A 19,992-nucleotide genomic window follows, 5' to 3' on the forward strand; every position below is an offset into this window, starting at 1 on the left:
TACATGGACTGACCCTGGGCTCCAACTGCATAGGTAGCAATGAATAGCCTAGTAAGGGCACCAGTGGAAGGGGAAGCCCTTGGTCCTGCCAAAGCTAGACCCCAGTGAACGTGATTGTTGGGGGGAGGGCGATAATGGGGGGAGGATTAGGAGGGGAACATCCATACAGAATGGGAGGGGAAGGGGTTAGGGGGATGTTGGCATGGAAACCAGGAAAGGGAATAACATTTGAAATGTAAATAAGAAATACCCAAGTTAATAAAGATGGGGAAAAACAAAACCTCATCTTGGGTTAGAAAGATGGCTTAGTGCTTAAGAGCACTGGCTGCTCTTCCAGAAGGCCAGAGTTAGGTTCCCAGCACTTCTATAGTGACTCACAGACATCTGTAACCCTAATTCCAGAGATCTCATGTCTCTGACTTCTAATGGTACCAGGCACTCACATGGTGCACAGACATATATATAGGCAAAACACCTATACACATTAAATAAAAATAGATGTAAAGTAAATTTTAAAATAGCACTCCCAAACAAACCCTATATAGAAAAATACCTGCGTTTCATATCTCTATAGAAAAAAATAAGAAATTTAATAATACCCAAAGGAAAAAAGAAATTTTCACTGTAAAAACCACTAAATTACAGGTGATTTTATTCTCTACCTGGTAACATTTTTTCTGATTTTTGTAGATTTCATAATAACCATGTGTAATATTTAACCATATGCTATTTCTAAAATAAAAATTCTAAACTTTAAAATCAAAAAGCTCCATGTAGCTTTTGAGACAAAAAGAAAACATTAAAAGAATAGTCCAGTGCTGTGTTTTTCATCTGTCAACATTATATCCTAAAGGGAATTGTTCAAAACTCCTTAAACTGCTCTTAAAATAAATAAGTAATACGGGTCACAGAAAAGAGGATGGTGGTGATCCTACAATGGTTACTGGAGTCTGGAAAGCTAGCACAGCAGGCAAAAGCACTTGCTAGACAAAAGAAAGAAACTGTTGAAGTCCCAGGTAAAAAGCCAGGTCAGACTGTACACATCCCAAAAATCTCCATGTTAGAGGGATAGAAGAAGGAAGGAAGTAGAGACAGGAAGCTCTGTGCAAGACTCCATCTCAAGGCACTAAAATGATGAACACTAGAACAGGCCACCAGATGACCCAGTCTGCCCTCCAGGTGTATCAGTCCCAGGAGGTTACTTCTGACCTCACAGTTTGGGAGAGCAGATGACTGGGATAAAGGTTTCCTTTAGCTTCCTCTAGGCCCTGCCTTCTCTCTGTGTCCTGGGATCCTGTTCAGTTCATTTCATACTAATGTAACCAAAAAGGCTGTGAGTGAGTTATATGTAAAGAACAAGAATGTATCAGTGCATGGTTCCAAAGGCTGGGAAGGCCAAGCTACGGTGCTGGTGTCGGTCAAATCCTTCTTTATCCATCCTTCGGTGGAAGATGAAAAGGCAAACAGCATGTGTGTTGACAAAGAAGGAGACCAAGCTCATTTAGTCCCAGGAACCCCTTCTATGATACCTAACTCACTCCAACAATGATGCCATTCAAAGGCAGGGTGCTCATGTAACACACATATGAAGGACACACTCAGATCATGATTGATTCCTAACTTTATGTGTATATTCAGTATCCGTGTGCCTGATTTCTTCCACAAAAGCCATCAGTCATATTGGGTTAATAGCCTAAATATAACCTAATTTCTTCTCTAAATGGCCTATCTCTAAAGACAATGACATTCTGAGATACTAGGTATTAGGGCTTTAGCATACTAATTCCATGATTAGAGGAATGGAGGGACATAATACAATCAATCCATAACATTTAGGAAACAAAAATTGAAATAAATTAGGAAAAATATGACTCGTTTATATAACATCTCTAACAAGGTAATATTAGGATTATGAAAGAATGGTTTCTCAATTATAATACTGACCTTCACTTGAGTGGACTGTCCTGTGCTGAGTTTAGCAGCATCCTGGGCTTCTCCTCAAAGATTCCACCATTACCATTCCACCTACCCTTGAGTTTCAGAAAGAAAAAAAAAATCTTGCAAATATTGGCATGTTTTCTCTATGGAACAAGTTGCCCGCCATGAAAACTACTAATTTAAAATGACTCAGAAACAGCACCAAATGGAGACTCTGGGAACCAGAGGGGTGAGAACATCACCTTCAGCTCAGCACAGTGGTGTCAGCAATTCATCCATATGCATCTCTTTATTAATTGCTTTCTATTATTTAGTCTGTATTCTTACTTATGCCTCATGTGGTTTTACTTTCATCATTGCTATTATATTTTAGGGTTGTTCATCCCCTTCACCCAGTTTACTATAAGGCATTCTTTACATTATATCTTCCAGCCCCCCACTCCTGTCTGATCGCCTTTCTATCATCCTTATCCCTGGCTCCTTTTACTTTTTAACTGTGACCTTTCATAGATGTAACAATCTCTAAACTCTTTGGATGATAGCAGTATCATCTTTCCTCTCCCAGCTACTTCACCCACCTGAATTATCTTTCAAAGTCCATATAATTCTTAATCCTTATCCTACTCAGCCGTGTTCCCTCTGCTTCTGATCTTATTAACCGAAACCACACTATCCTTGGTTGTATGTGCTCCAACAGTTACTGAAGTCAAAGAGGGTCCTGATTTTAATTGGCTAGTATGACTTTTTTACTGAGATAATATCAAGTATCTGTGGTTCCTCTTCCAGTTAACAACTGATTCAAGAAATAATATAGAGTTTATACCAAGCACTCTAAAACTTTGGACTAAAGAACCATTTTCTCCACTACATACTCTACATCCATGTCCCATGTGAGCATTGTACATAGTTCAATGTAAGTATATAGCTAATAGAAAACATAAACCAAGCACCAAACCAATGCCAGAGGCACAAACCCCAGCCTAGTAATATAAGAAACACGAAACCAAAACAGAACACAACTCCTTTAAAAATATTAACCTTATAATAATAACACCTAGTGGGAATAAGTTAGATGAACTCCTGACCATAGAACTCAAAATAGTGATTATGTATTATATAAAATCACAAGCAAACAGCTTAACAAAATAAGGAAGGTGATGAATGATGTGAAAGAGGCCTTCAAAAAAATCTGAAATGATGGAAATAAAATACTAGAGCTAAGTCAAATAAAAAACTCTTCAGACAGTTTCAGTAATGGAATAGATCAATAGACAGATGGCATGAGCTTAAAGACAAGGTGAAAGAATGGAATGATCAAACAAGGGCAAAGGTGCAATGATAAGGTACCAGTGATGTATTTCAACATGGAACTGTGTGGTGGTTGCAGTGAGAATGACCTCATAGTACCATATGGTAACAGAACATATGGCGAGCTCTCAGCCATTCCTTCACTCACCATAATGTTATCTTACCTTCTGAAACCATAATTCAAATTAAATTCTTCCATTTATAAGTTGCTTCAGTATTGGTGTTTGATCACAGCAATAAAAAAGTAATTCAGGCAACCTGACTCAGGCAACTCTATAGGTAATGGGCATGGAAGTAAGCTACAGTTTCCACCCTAAAGGTATAGAAAACATTGTTAAAAGTATCATAACAAAAAATTTCCCAGAGTTAGCAAAAGAAATGTCAACACAGATACATGAGGTATTTAAGATACCAAGCTGACATGAGCAGAAAAGAATCTCCCACTGTGAAATTATAGTTAAAACAGTAAATAACCCCCCCAAAAGGGTATATTGAAAGCACCAAGAGAGAAACACACACTTAGATACAAAGTCTATCAAAATAACAATAGATCTGCTATCTGAAACTTTAGAAGCTAGAGGGGACTCAAAAGATATACTTCAGAGTCAGGGAGATGCCTCAGCCCATTAAAGTACTTGTCATATCAGCCTGATACCCCTGAGTTTGATCCCATGGTGGAAGAAGAGACTCCTAAAAGTTGTTTTGTAACATCCCCACATCATAGCCCCGGCCCCCACACACATACCACGCACATACAGCCAAGAATAATAAGTGAGTAGTTTTCAAGATGTATTTCCAGTTCTGCAAAACAATAATTGCCAACCCAGGCTGCTATACACAGCAAATTCATCTGTCAAATTGGAGGAAAATTTTTTAAAAATTCAAATTTACTTAATAGACTAAACACTAAGCCTGGTCTTCTAAAAATATCTGAAGGAAGCTTCAGATTGAGGAGGTCCATGCATGAGTCTCTAGGGAAAAATAAAGCATGCCAGAATAATAGTTAATCATGAGGGAAAATGAAAAAACACACCACAAAACTAACAAAATGGCTGGAATCAGCACATACTTTTCAATAACAACTCTGCACACTAATGATCTCAATTCCCTAACCAAAGGCACAGACTAGTAAGATTGGGTTAATAAGAAAGAAAAAGAAAAAAAAAAAAAAAAAAGCAGAAGCCATCTATTTGCTGCCTCCAGGAATGCACCTCACCACAATGGACAGACAGTACTTAGGGGGAAGGGATGACAGAGGAGATGCCAAGCAAATGGGGTCAAGAAACAAGCATCATCACTGTTTGAAATCTGACAAAATAGGCTTCAAACCAGACAGGTGAGAAAAAAATTTTTAAGGGGTTCTTCACACTTACTAGGGGAACAACCCATAGGGATGTCTGTAGTACTTTGCTTGTCTGTTGCTGGAATAAAACACTAACCAAAAGCAACCTGGGTAGGAACGGGTTAATTTGGATATAATCCTCAGGCTAGAGCCCTTCCTAAGCCAGAGCAGAGACCACAGAGAGTTGTTCCTGGCTTGCTCACATACATTTTGTTTCTTGTTGGTTTGTCAAGACAGGGTTTCTTTATGTAGCCTTGGCTATCCTAAAACTAGCTTTGTAGACCAGGTTGCCCTTGAACTCACAAAGATCCACCTGCCTCTGTGTCCTAAATGCTGGGATTAAAGGCGTTCACCACCACCACCTGGCCTTCACATCTTTTTCTTATATAACAAAGGCCCATCTGCCTGGAATAGCACTGCTCACAGTGAGCTTAGCCCTCCTACATATATTAATGTATTATATTAGCCTATAGGCCAATCTGATGGAGGCAGTTCCTAGGCTGAGGTTTCCAGTTCCTAGTTTGTAGTGATAGTATTTTGTGAAAATATCTCTTGACCCCTCCCCAAAATTGAACTTTTGGCAAACCTTACAGCAAAGTTAATAATATTATGTGGGAGTCATTTGAGACTGTTATTTAGGTTGCTATGCTACTGTGTATTCAGTATTATTTTATTTACTGTTTTATTTTAATCTACCTTTAAGAGAACACTGTGACAACCTTTCTATGTGATCAGTTTTTGTAACCCAAACTGACCTATAACTTTAATCTTAAATTATGTACTCTTCTATGTCATGGATCTGGAGTAATTCATGTGCATATTGTAGTAATCATTGGCCAAACCCAGCCAACAGGTTGGAAGCAATCTTATACAACAAATATATATCTTAATAAATGTTGGAAATAACATGTGGGATATAGCTTAGTAATGTCTGTTTGTGGTTATGTTTGCTAATATGAGTCAGTTGGGGACAGTAAAAAGACTTCTCCTCTTGTAAAACTCTGTTAAAACTTTCTGTAAAACTTGTCATTCCTTTCCCATGAAATGTTTTCTTTTCTTTTCAGTAAATATTGAGCAATGTCTATTGTTAGGGACTGCAGATGGACAGACAGACACAGCACAGGCACAGATTGAGACACATGCATGTGTCAGACACAGGCACAAATCACAGATACCAGGCAAAAACACACAACAAACTGCAGATAGGCCAATAACCACAGAACACAAATAGCAAAGATGCAGAGAGAGAAAGAGAGAGAGAGAGAGAGAGAGAGAGAGAGAGAGAGAGAGAACTAAGAATTCAAATAGGGCTCAATCTTGGTCAAATTAACTCAAAAGGAAGCAACTGTTTCCATTTCTTAATGGAGACAGTAACAGATTTTGGTGACTCTGAAGTTCTGCTATGTGTGAATAGAGGCATTAGAAAACTCTTGTTTCACATTGAAAAAGAGAACTAACCAGCACAATGGGCATTATAATTCTGAACACCTTAACAAGTACAAATAATATTCTTAACAAACACAGAAAAACCAAAATAATTTCTTGTATTCTTTCTGATTGCAAGGCTGCAAAGCAACAGCAAGAAAAACCATAGAGCACACAGAAGCTCATGAAGACAAAATGACACACTAGAGAATGATGAAAGGGATTCTCAAAGAAATCAAGAGAAAAATCAAAATACTTCTACAGGTGAAAGAAAACACAAATGCCAAACTCTATGAAATATGATGAAAGTGGTCCTTGAAAAGAAATTTGCACCTCTAAGTAGCCACATCAAGAATCAGCAAGATCTCAAATAAATAACTTAGTGATACACCTTAACACTCTTCGAAAAGAAGAACAAGCTGAACCCCAGTCACTAAAATAAGGGTAAAAAATTAACAATTGAAATTAAAAGGTTAATAATTCTAAGAATCAACAAAACAAAGAGTTGGTTCTTTGAAAATATAGACAAAGCCTTAACTAAAAGAATCAAAAGAAAGAGGAAGAATCAAATTAATAAAATTTAAAAAGATTGGGGAGAGCTGTTGAGATGGTAAATGCCACTTGCAGCCAAGCCTAATGACCTGAACCCAATTCTCAGAGCCTACACGGTGGAAGAAGAGAAGCAACTCTGGTGGGCTGTCTTCTGACCTCTGCACAAGCACCACAGTATATATACAAACACATACATACAGATGTCACTTCTGAATCTGGAGAGGGTAAAGAGTTTAACAGTTCTTAACTGAATAAACAGAGGTAGATTTTAACCATATCAAGGAACTTGAACCATTCTGCTTCACCTACAATGATCTACTAGCAACTCTAGGGAGTGTCCCAAAAATGTAACCAGATGTCCCATGTTAAGTGCCTATTTCACAGGACTCCAACAAAGGTCAACTAACACTATTTATAAATCAAGTCAAATAATTCCATGGTACCCAATTGCTAGGCTGTTTCTTTACAACCAAGCAATTGGCACATTACTTTTCTGGGGTTTCCATAACAAAACAGCATAAACTGGGTGACTTAAAAGAGCAGTTTATTTTCCCACAGTCCTACTTTTCAAAATTCTGAAATCAAAAAATATTAGCAGCACCACATTCTCAAGAAATACTGGGTTGACTCCTCCCCGACTTCCTACAGTCCTGTGGTTACCAGTAACCAGTGTTCCTTGTCTGGTTACCTCTGCCAGTCCACCACTGTGCCTCCGCCCTCTCTTCAAATGACATACCTCCTGTGTGTCTCATTGTACACACTAGATGAAATCTAGCATCATCTTAACCAGTTCAACCTGGAACAGAATTAAAATAAAATTAAATAAAAGACAATGCCCACACAAAGAATGTTTTAAATGAGGGTAAATTGGCTTCACATTGTCCTTGGTTATTAGCTGAGTTACTGACAGGAAAATTTGTGTCCAGTAAATTCAGTGTCCTTGGTTCCCACACCAAGGTTATGATGGGTAGTGAGAACAAAACTAGCTCCCAAGTGCTTCCTCACATATATGTGAAACACATGGCTATGGCTGGAAGGCAAAATATACCCCAAAGCCTGAGAATCCACAAATGTGGACACATTCTGCCAACAGCAATTCAGTTTATACACTGTTTAGCATGAGTCAGGTCTCCTACTTTAGCAGAAACAAGAGCCGAAAAATTAGAAATTATTTCCCATCATAAAGTTTTGTTCATAAAGTTTTAGGGTAAAAATCTTTATAGGTAAAATTGTTTGCATTTGAGGGGTTGCTTCTTTGAGGGTGGGTAAGAGCCTGAACAAGAACTCAAAGGGTGCCTGACTGAGTCTCTTGGTTCAGGACGCATTGAATGGAAAGACACGAGAATCCTGCTGTGGTTATGGCTGTATGACAAAGTTAAGAAGAAGAATGTTTCTGTGATCTGTCTCATGTCTAATTTTCCTAATGAGAAAGTCCTAAGTGTTGGGAATTTAGCTTTCTGGTGAACTCCTAGAATCCCACCCCCCCCCGCAAAAAAAGAAGAAAAACAAACAAGAAAAACACCCATTGCTTCACTTCCTTTATTGCCCCATAGTATGCATTCACAGAGTAAATAAATACAGCATCTTCTTTCCAAATTAGTAAGCTATCAATATGCATGAAGCCACTGAAAGCCACATAGTATAACACACAAGGTGGTTATAGATTGTAATACATCAAATACAAGGCACAATGTAGGCAGTTTCGAGAGAGATTAGCCTAGGCGACCCTTTGAATCTCTGAGTGCCAATTGAAAGGTTTTTGAGCCAGAATCTCATCATCATATTGTACATGCTGTATGGAATAGATTAATACTTAGAAATCTAAAGCTTTGCTCTATAAAAAGTTTCTACTTCAAAGTCATAAAACACATATACACATGACGATTATTGAATGTTCAGCTAAGCATATGCTTGATATATGAATATAATGCTAAGTTCAAAAAATTATGCAAGAAAAAATATAACATGCTTAATAAATTATTAATATTTTGGAAAAAATGTATTTTGTGACCTATTTCCACTAGACTAAGTTTAATGTTTTGATGTACTATTTGACTAACACACTTTCCGTGTCTTTTCATGATGGGCAATGTATGAATTCCAAAATAGTTTGGTCAAGTGTTCCTGTGTCCCCTAAAGAGAGATATTCGGTTCTCTCCTTTATCTAGAATTTAACAATTTATACAAGACTATTCCACTCCTGGATAATTTACACCAACCATCATTGTACTGTACAGGGGAAATCTCTTCCTTGTTATGAAGGAAAATACAACTTCAATGCCGTCAATGACTGAAAACCAGTTTTCTTCTAGCTTCACCACCAGGCCTCCTCCATTCCTAATCATTATCACCTTTTCAATGCACTGTGTTTGCTGAAGGCTCTGAGTTTCAGCTTGGAAATCTTGTAGAACACTACTAAGAGGAAAGGTTGACAGACAAAATGAGGGTTGTCTCTTAACCATGAAGCTGATGGGTCCTCTGAATAAACAATGTGAGAACACAATATGTTTTCTTTATCCATTTATCTAGGGATGTCTTGAATTTTGTTACTATTCCATGAGCAATCCCAAAAATGTCTTGTATACAGACTGTAAGTAAATTCAAAACATCAAATTCAAAAACAGCTAGAGACCATTAGACCAAAGCTAAGGGCGCTGCTACTCACAGCTCTCAATGATACAATTAGGGGCTTGTCCTGTTTGATCCTATAATGGAAGATCCTATATGCAGAAGGTAAATGCTGTAACCCTAAACAACTGCGAAATCCCAAGTTATTCCCCTTAAGAAACCAAATTAATTTTGGAGCACAGCGTGGTAGAAAATATGCTTTCATGTTAAGTCCATAAAGACTACGGATGCCACTCCTTGTGAAGCAATTCCTCCCCACTGCTGGACAGCAGGAAACAAAAGCTTGCAGACTAAGTTTGTAGTTTAGAAGCCAGAGTCAAGGAGCACAGAGTCTGTAGTCCAGTAGCTATAACTACTGTGAACAAAAACTCAGATTGCTGCATTCAGGATAATAAGGTTTATTTCAACCTTTGAAATCTGGAGTTGTTCTCATAAATGAAACAGTTTGGGTAATAAATCCATCTTTCTTTCCATGATTGACATTACTCTGAAACAAACTAAACCAAAACTATGTGTACAAGGGATTAAGGCTTTATCCACAGGATACAGGCGTGTGCATCTAAACCCAGCCTTCTAAAGGATAAGGAAGGATTGGTTTTGAGTTCAAACCCAGCCTAGGTCACAGGAAATGGCTCTGCCTCAAAAAGGAGTGTGGGGATATTGGAACCTTGATTGTGATGCATACAAATAAAATATTAATACAATATAAATAAAACACTAAAAGTAAATATTTAACAATTTTGAAGGGAAAATGTGCATCATATCCACTGAAAGCAAAAATTTAGGTCAGGTTATAAATTTGACATGTCTAATCTCATGCTAATTGAGCTTGAAAAACAGCTACACATTTCAGCAACAAAACTATAAATCAATTGTTTCTCTTTCATACACTTACTAGGTGTTTAACTTATACTAGATGGACTCATAGCTATGTTTTTCATCTTGGGCCAGTGCCAAAATACAGATTGATCATCTCTGCTAATGCCCTGTTGGTCAAAGTCAGTCACACATTTAAGCCTTTTCTGAACCTCTGGAATGGCAAAGGTATGCATGTATAGTTTTGTTCAAGAGAATATAGAATTTCAATACCATTGCTCTCAAAGGAGGACATATCACTCATGTCAATATAAAGCCACTACATGGCAGGAAACTATCACAGCACAATAAAAAGGAAGGCATGAACTAAACAAGGACAACATCAACAGACATGCATATAGAAGGGGGAAGGCTCAGCAGATCTCAACTCTAGACCAAGTGCTACAGGCAATTAAGGAACGCTGAGAGCAGAAATAGTCTTCCCAGGAAAGAAAGAGCACACCAATGGGTTATCCAATACTAAATGGCCATTCTTGAAAACAGAAGGAGGAGGTTGTATTTATATATTTAGGAGTGTGTGTGTGTGTGTGTGTGTCTGTGTGTGTGTGTGTGTGTGTGTGTGTGTGTGTGTGTGTGTTTGAAAGAGAGCAAAAGGACTAAACATTGGGAGATGGAAAGGTTTGGAAAGAAGAAAGGGAAGACAATTTTTAATGATATTGTGGTTACAATAAAAATAAAAAGTTTTATTAGATGGAGGAAGTATTTGTGCTCCTCAGAGCTGAAAAGAACCCCAATCAAATGCCATCTCATGTAAAGAATAGAAATAGAGACTTCCAAAGGGGAAGGATTTTTCATGCGATGAGGTGACCCACTAGTGTCCTATAGGATAGACCAATTCATCTTCCCAGTCAGCAATGGAGCACAGTAGAAGAAAGGAAAGGCACTGTCCCAAACAAAAATGTCAGCCCTCGTAGCTGTCAAATCCGAAGATCTGCAAACTATTGTGCTTAACTTAACAAAATGACATTTTCTGCCAAACCTGGTGGCTCATGACTATAATATCAGCTTCCGGAGAGATGGAGGAAAGAGAATCCCAAGTGTGGTCCTGCCTAGACGACATCTTGAGTTGAAGATTCTCTTGACCACCTCAGGAAGTTCCTAGCTTACCTATGAGAGTTAATTTCAATTGTTAACTCGACACATTGTGTCCACAGTCAGAAGTGAACGATGAGTGCAAGTTAGTGCTTAGTTTGTTTTTACTTTATAGAGTCCAGGATTCCTCACTGGGAGATTAACCTTCACACAGTTAAGATGAGTCTTCCTACAGTTACAACACATACAAGGTAATTTCCTACAGGAATGACCAGAGGCCTATATCCTAGGTCATTCTAAACTCTGTCAAGTTGACAATACTCAACACCACAACTACCTCACCATTTTCCTCAAAATCTTAGCCCTCCATCTTGACAAAAGTATGGTTTTTTTTAATTATATGTTCTCTTGCTTTTAAGGTATAAATATATAAATGATTGGGTTTAATAGTTTAACACCAGGGTCTCAAGAGGACCAGGCATATAGCCTGTATCTAAATGACTGAGGTGGAATATAAAAGAGAAGCTTGTTTACCATCTCCATGAAATAAACTCTAAAACAAAGCTAGACTTTCATATGCACGAGCATGCCGTTCTGGGTTAATAGGCACAATTAATGAGCTGCTCACAGAAATGAATGAAAAGGTCTGTCATAGGCAGAAAGGGGCTTGGGTCTGCTGTAAGCATGGAAACGAGTCTGTGTGAGGTGGGAAATTGTATCAGTGCATTTGAGTTGCACAATGTATAGACCTGTCCAGCAGAAAGAAGTCTTTTTTTCTTTCTTCCTTCCTTCCTTCCTTCCTTCCTTTCTTTCTTTCTTTCTTTCTTTCTTTCTTTCTTTCTTCCTTTTTGGTAAAAATCATGACAACAGAATAAGGCCAAGTGAAATTATGGAGAGAAATGTGGAGAAACTGGGTGACGATCAGAGATGTCTAAACATGGTCTGGGCCTCCTCGTGCGTCACCACATTGAAGGTCACTCGTGATGTCTGAGGAAAAGCAAAGTGACAACTTATCAGAGATGACATTCAAGGCTTGTCCTCTGTTTCTGAGAGAGGGATGTGAAATAATGATGCTATGAGATCTCATCCAGCGATTCCTACCAGGCCCACGTCTAGCTTCAGTAAAGCCTTCTGGATAGAACAGTGAGAGATAAAAGGCAGAAAACCAGAAAACTTGAGCTCAGTCCCATTCCCTGCGCCTTTAGCTGAGTGACCTTTACTGAATCATTTAACCTTTGTGAGTCTCTACTTGTGCACTCCGAGCTGGGTTTTTCTCATGTTGCTTGTTCCAAGGAAGTGGCGACATATTGCATGTGGAGTGTTCTGAACTTCACAGAGTAACGAAGTAGCAGCAATGACTAAATTGTGGGCAAAATTAATTGCTATAATTGTTATGACTTAAAGGAGAAGAATAGAGGAACCAGCCACAAGCATATCAGAAAGGACACCGTTGGAATTTAATGGTCCTCTCTGGCCCAGTAAACAAACACACATCTATAAGAAGGGTTGGTTAAGCAAAAGACAAAGGGCCCACTGAGGCTGTCCTGTTAGCACATGGGGTTACATGGCCACTTAATTTACAAATATGAGACTATGAAATCCTTTGCTTTTTCTACAGCATCATTGATGCATCGTCTGTCCTACAAGGCTCATCATCAATGTAGACCTGATCATCAAAATGACCAAAGCCCCTGCAAATGTATCCTATCATTCGGTGTTCATATATTAGTAGGGTACACAGAAATATGTATTTCTTGGGGGTCGGCTGAGAAGCAAAGCATGCTTGCTGGGGCTTGAATACGCATGCCCTTCCATAACTAATATGTTAGAACATAAATCCATGTGATTTATTACAAAGAGGGCCCTTTAAAAGGTGATTAAATCATTCCAGGAGCCCACATGAAAGGATTGGTGACCTTTGAAAAGGGCAGGAGGAGAATGCTGGGCCCTTTCATGTGTTTCTTCTGCCACTGGAGGACACAGCATCATCTCTGCCCTTGGCGTTTCCATCCTGTGGATACAGCAAGATTTTACCAGAAACCACAGGTGCTGGTTCCGGACAAAACTATGATATTGGGCTTCCCAGCTTCTAGAATCAGAAGAATAGGTTGCCAATCCCTGTCCAATACCTAGTTTTGGCCATTTTACTACAAGAACAAAAGGTGATTAAGGCAGGTTGCTTTAAAATCATGAAATACAGAGGGAACCATGTCTAATAAACTCCTCAGGGATATTTTTCAGGCTCACTTCTCTTTATCCCCTTTTAACCCACATCTTTTGTTTCATTACACTGAGAAATCTGGATGGTGTCCTTCCTTCTGCCTTCCCTGAGCCAGACCTCCTGGTCCCAAACAGTTCATGTTCTACAGTCTCAGCACAGAGCACTCACCTGACCTCTGCTCTCACAGCAGCTCAGTTCTTCTTTCTGCTGCTGTGCATATTTGGTCAATGGTGTTTGGGCCTGAGCTCTTCCGGGTAGGTCAGACTTCCTTTCCCTTAGGGGAATACCATGAATCTCCCCAGGCAGGTGTGGACACAAGGCGGGGGTAAAGGTGGATTCTCTCCTGAGAATTCTCTCTTCTCCCTGTTGTGAAAAGAAAAACAGTACCTCCTAACCTTAGTCTACTAAGACACATTTGATTTCCACATTTAGTAAAGAAAGGAAATGTCTTATTTTAATTTAAATCTACTCCCATGAATTGAAATGAATGTCAGCAAAAGTTTAAACTGAAATGCCAGGTCATTGTGCAAAAACTGTAGAAGCCAATTTCTCTTCCCAGGAACAGTTCGTTTCAACTCTACAGACAATGTTGGTTTTTTTTTTTCCTTTTTTTTTAAACTAACATATAGAACATACTCAACAAATATTTTTCACTGGGTAAAAAAAACAAATGGGACTCAATGAATTCTCAAAGAGACAGAGGCCAGCAGAATCACCAATGGCTCTCCTATTTCCCATCAAGAAAGTATAAATCTTAAAACTATTAAGGTTGTCACTGGGGATAACACTCTTGATACCTTTATATCAGAATTTCTAAACTTTAGTGATTTGTATATTATTTTTAAGATTTTTGACATATCTACATAGCAGCTATAGTATTACCCTATGATCTGAGCTAACTCATTTTGCTTGGTGTTTAAATAGAAAACTGTATCTTGAATGTTCATTTATTAAAAAAAAAAAAAAACACTTTTTACCTCAACGTGCACTCATGGGCCCCTGTCAGTGCAAATCTCCAACCGTAGCCCTTCAAATCCTGACTGGAAGGCCGGTCAGGTATAGAGCAGGTCTGTTTCACACTATTGTAACTTCAGGCTTCCCGTGGGGCATCCTTCCCATGCAGAATGCAGGTATTCCAAACCACCTTTGACCTCGGGTGTTGTCCACAAACTGAGATAAAGAAAAGTATTGTGCATACAGTTCTAGCTGCTCAGATTTCCCAGGTACATTTGTTCTGCCATTAGTAGGGAGCATCTGAGGAGCTTCAGGTCTCTTATTTTGAATTTTATTATATGTATATGGTTGTTTTGCCTACATATGTGTCTGAACACCATGGAAGTGTATGGTGCCCATGGAGGCCAGAAGAGAGTATCAAATCCCCAGGACCTAAACTTTGGACAGTCATGAACCGCCATGTGGATGCTGGGAATGGAATTCAGGACCTTTGGAAGATCAGCCAGTTCTTACTGGCTTAGATCCCATTTCAGCCCCTTAAAGAAAGTCATAACTGCCTGCTTTCAAACTTGTCTTAGGGTTTTCTGCTGTGAACAGATACCATGACCAAGCCAAGGTTTATAAAGGGCAATATTTAATTGGGGCTGGCTTACAGGTTCAGAGGTTCAGTCCATTATCATAAAAGTGAGAATATGGCAGCACACACACAGGCATGGTGCGGGAGGAGCCAAGAGTTCTACATCTTCATCTGAAGGCTGTTAGCAGAACACTGATTTCCAGGAAGCTAGGACGAGGGTCTTAAAGTCCACACCCACAGTGACACACCTACTCCAACAAGGCCACACCCTCTAGTAGACTCCCTGGGCCATTACACAATTCATTTCTCTCCAGTCTTTCTATTATTACAACTTTTATCCTCTGCTATCTTAGTCCCCCAGCCTGGTTCCCTGCAGAAATCTCACCTGACTGACTAAATAAATTTGTTTACCGCTATTGCCTCCTCCAGGGATAGGTATCACTGTTATTATCCTATTTTCTTTCATTACTGTGTCCACATCAGTGGGGCTTCTAAATTTATTATGTTATACAGAAATCCCAGGTCCTGGACTTGAGCTCTAGGACTGAAAAAGAAAAGAAAAATAAATAACAATATAGAGGAATGGGGGAAGGCAGATCTGTACACGTGTACTACAAATACACCATTAATTAGTGTTTGTTTGTTTTTCTGAATAATTTTTATCTTTGCTTACTTGAGTTTGTAGCTAAGCAACCCAGATAGGAAGAGCTGGTTCCATGGTCACATCTGAGGGGCCATAGTTTAGGATTTCACATAGGAACTTAAGGGAAATGAGGGACTCAATTCAGATCTTTCTAGTGCATTCAACATACTTGAGAATCTGTAGCATTTGATTCAGCCCTATAGAATAGGTGCCAGCTATAGTTCAGGCAAGGTATGGATTTTGTGTTTCTAGTGGTCTGAAAGTAGGAACTTCATTTGGTGTTCTAGTTGCACAAGAGTCTCTAGCCAAGATCAGTTGAAAGTGCCAGGCAAGTGTTCTCCAAAACACACTCTCTCTCTCTCTCTCTCTCTCTCTCTCTCTCTCTCTCTCTCTCTCTCTCTCTCTCTCTCTCTCTCTCTCTCTCTCTCTGCAGAAACAGTTAAGTGGACTGACCAAGAGTGAGACACATTGCTGAAGGTGAAACTCGAACTAAATATGCTGAGGCAGGAATTCAGTCCCAGGATTGGAATGAGTGTGCCCCTCTGGTAAAGTCAGTTTAAGAACCACCAGACAATGGATTAATGGACTATACATGCCTAGAACATGCAAGGAAGAAGAGCTGCCTCCCAAGGGCCTGATGGATACATCATGAATACAGAAGATAGGGTGCCAAGCATGTTGTGGAATGTAGAACAAAAGCGTGATGCTGCTGGATTAGAGGCCTTAATCTCTGCCATGATTTGCACTGAAGTCGTTAGGAGCCAGCTCTGACCCCCTGCTCCTCCCTACACACTCCAGTGCTGTGTTTTGAACCCAGAGATATTCAAGCAAGACATGGACTATATGAGTACAGACTGTGGATATGGAGTAGGAGATTTCTCCTCCAAGTTCAGTTGTGATAGTTTTGTCTCACCACCATGCGTGCAAAATCAGCTCAAACCAAATCAACCCCATTACTCTTCAATCAGGCTGTACTGAAAATACCTTTGGACAGAATCTGTCCAAGTCCAATGCTCACCAAAGGGAGAAAGAAATCATCCGATTGCTCAGAGGTTGCTAGGTACGTTGTTTGGAGGGCGTGTGTGTGTGTGTGTGTGTGTGTGTGTGTGTGTGTGTGTGTGTGTGTACGCAGGTGGGAGTGCACACATTGTATTTGCTGGCGAAGTAACAAGGCTGTTGAGTGCATTATTAGAAGGACAGAGGTGCATAACGCAAAACAAGTAGAGTCCAGGTCAGTAAACTGTCCGCTATGCTCGCCTGCCTCACCAGTGGTCATCACCACGAGTGTGGACGCCTTCTACTTACAGTTTCATCGTTGCCAAAATCTTACTGGCTCTATTCAACACACATGTAGGGAGCATATCACGTTCCAAGCCTGTATGGAGAATTATGAAGCCAATGTTGAACAAGGTTTATAATCTATCAGGAAATAGGTGTTAAGCAAATAATTACACAAGTAAAGTTTCAATTTGAGAAAAATGTCACAGCAATCAACTGGGCCGAGATCGAGTGCTGAAGGCCTGGGCCTTGATCAAGCTAAATAGAGGCTGACAAGAACAGAATTCCTCAGAGATGAAGGAGGAGAAGGAAATGAAAGTTGTTCTCATAGCATACACCATGTCACGGCCAGAATTTACTGGCACATTGTACAGCTTTGTTGGGGGAGGGGTTCAGAAGAGGCACAGATAGGATACATGGTTTAAACTGTTCTAAAAAGAAGTGGCAATCCAGTCAGGAGTTTATTGCAGGTCTTTTTATTTCTTGTTTTGGTTTTCTTTTGTTTGAGATAGGACCTGATACTCAGGCTGTTCAACTCTTGACACCCCTGCCTCCTACTCCTGGGAGCTGGGCTTACAAACACTACCAGCTCCAGCTCATTTGTGAGTTTTGAGCAGCTGTCTGCGATAAGAAGAAATTTAAATTTAAGACTAACGAGCTACAGAGAGAAGTCAGTGCTTAGGAACATAGGTTGCTCTTGCAGAAAACCCAGGTTTGGGTCCCAGCAACAACCTGGAGGTTCACAAACACCTGTAACTGCAGTTCAGAGGGACTCAGTGCTCTCTTCTGACTTTCTCCGGCATGTGGTGCATATACATTCACTCAGTCACACATGTACACATACTCATAAAATGTATACATATATGTGTGTGTAATGATATATGTGTGTGTGTATATATATATATGTATAGATGTGTATGTGCATATATGTGTAATATAGTATATACATATAATACATATACACATATACATATGCACATACACATATATATTGGACCATGCCTTTAATCTCAGCACTCAAGAGGCAAAGAGAGGCAGGCCCAGTTGGTCTATACACCAAGCTGGTCAGAGCTACACAGTGAGTCTCTAATAAAAAGAATAATGATGTGAGGGTTTAAATGAGATGCTGCACACATTCTCATGCATTTGAATGCTTGGAAATCCTGTTTCAAACGACTTAGGCACTGAGAATCTCTGGGAGGAAGTATGTCACTGGAGGTGGACTTTGAGGAGTCCAAAGACTGATACCATCTCAAATGTGCTCTGTTTCTAGCTTTGTGGTTCCAGGTACGAGCTCTCAACGTCTAGCTCTTACCTTCTTGTCTGCCTCTTCACGTTATGCCTATAGCTAAGAGCATGGTTTAGCTGCTGAGCATGGTGTAACAGTGGGTGAAAGGGTTAATGCCATTGTCGCATTGTCGCACAGCCAGTGTGCCTGGGTTCAGACTGCCAGCGCCCTGCATTGAGCACAGTAGCACACCTTCCTGGCAGAAACAGGTTCTTTAGGAAAAATAAATAGAGTATATTGCTACGTAGGAAAGTCAGGCAATCATTTGCTCTCTGTATTTGAAAGCTAGGTAAAGATAAACTTTCAAATGATTAGGTATATTAGGAAAATAGCAAGTAAATCACTGTTTTGAAGTGTGAATAAAAACTTAGTTGCAAATAATAATCTTTTTCCTTTATTCTTTTTTCCATTTTTAAAATATTGGATATTTTATGCATCTACATTTCAGATGGCAAACAAAAATCTTAATTCCCTCTTTACAGATATTTCATAATGCCAAAATATAGGCGCTCATGGAATTCTTTAGATAACGTTTAAAATAAATGCCTTGGAGATACAAACAATACAGGGTGGTGGATAAGCACAACCTTTGAGATTTTGTGTAAAGTATTTGCTAGAAAAAAATTAGACTTTCTTTTATAGCCAAATGCAATGTTTTCGCACCTTGTGGATGCAAAGCCATAGTACAGCTGGGAACAAAAGAACCAATCACGATCATCAACAGTGGAGGGTGCACAGGGATCATCTGCACAGTACTATTCTCCTCTTGTGTTGCCCAAATTACTCATAAAAGGAAGAACCAGAGCAGGTACATTCTGAGCCCTCTCAATTTAAGGACATGTGTCCAAAAGGAAAGGTGGAAGATGCTAATGTTTCTGGGCATGCTCAGTTCAAGTTCTATTGTGCATGCATGGCCAAAATTGAAACATGAGGTAGATGTGGTCACATATCCTATAATTCTATCACTGGAGAGACAAAAGTAAAAATAGTGGTTCTATGTTAAAGCCAGATTAGTCTACAGATTGAGTATCAGACCAGCACTGGCAACAGCTACATGATGAAATCCAGGCTCAGAAAAGAAAAGGGGAGGTGGCTGACACAAACTGCTAGCCAAGCATGTGCATCAGTAGGGCATTCTCTGTTGAGTTTTATAAAAAGCAATTTCCTTGGGCTACCTGACAAAGTGAACCGGTGTGTTTTAACAACCTTAGCCGATAACTTGCAAGTTTCCCCCAAAGAGTTTTAGTGAAATCAAAACAACCATGTCAAAGGTGTGCTAGCAGTCTTTTGAAAGGGTTGGAACATTCTCTCCCACAAGTGCGACATTCCCCCTCATAGTGCCAGCCTTGCTCAGCAGCTGACATGTTCTTTCTATTTTTAATAAGAGCAGTTTGAACTTTAATAGATTTGAGCTGGTTGATATATTTTCTCAACCCTTTTCAGCTATGCTTAGTACTTACATATATATATTTGGTCTGTTGCTTTAAAAACAAAGAACAAACATACTCTTTGTGGCTGAAAAATAACAAACACATCTTATTTTCTGGTCCCTCAGTCACAGAACAGGGCCAGTCTCCCAGCCTGAAATCAAGGTATCCTTGGGTTTGCACACCTTTCTGGTAGACTGAAGTAAAGATTTCTCTTCTGGCATGAGGTTGCCTACTTTCATGGGCTCATGGGTTCCTTCTTGTGTTAAAGGGCAATGGCTTTGGAAAAGTCTTTCTCACAGCTCATCTTAGTCACCTTGGTCTCCATCCCAAGTGGATCTCCTGTCCCAAATGGGTGGCTTAACCACAGGGCTTTACTTCTCAGGGGCCTGGAGGCTGGGTGTCTGAGTTCAGGAGCAGTGTGCTCAGGCTGAGCTATGACACTTTCTTTCACTGCCCTCACATGAGATCCTTGGAATTTAATCATCTTTCAAACACCTTGT

The sequence above is a fragment of the Rattus rattus genome, chromosome 2 (assembly GCF_011064425.1).
Source record: "Rattus rattus isolate New Zealand chromosome 2, Rrattus_CSIRO_v1, whole genome shotgun sequence".
NCBI classification, from domain to species: domain Eukaryota; kingdom Metazoa; phylum Chordata; class Mammalia; order Rodentia; family Muridae; genus Rattus; species Rattus rattus.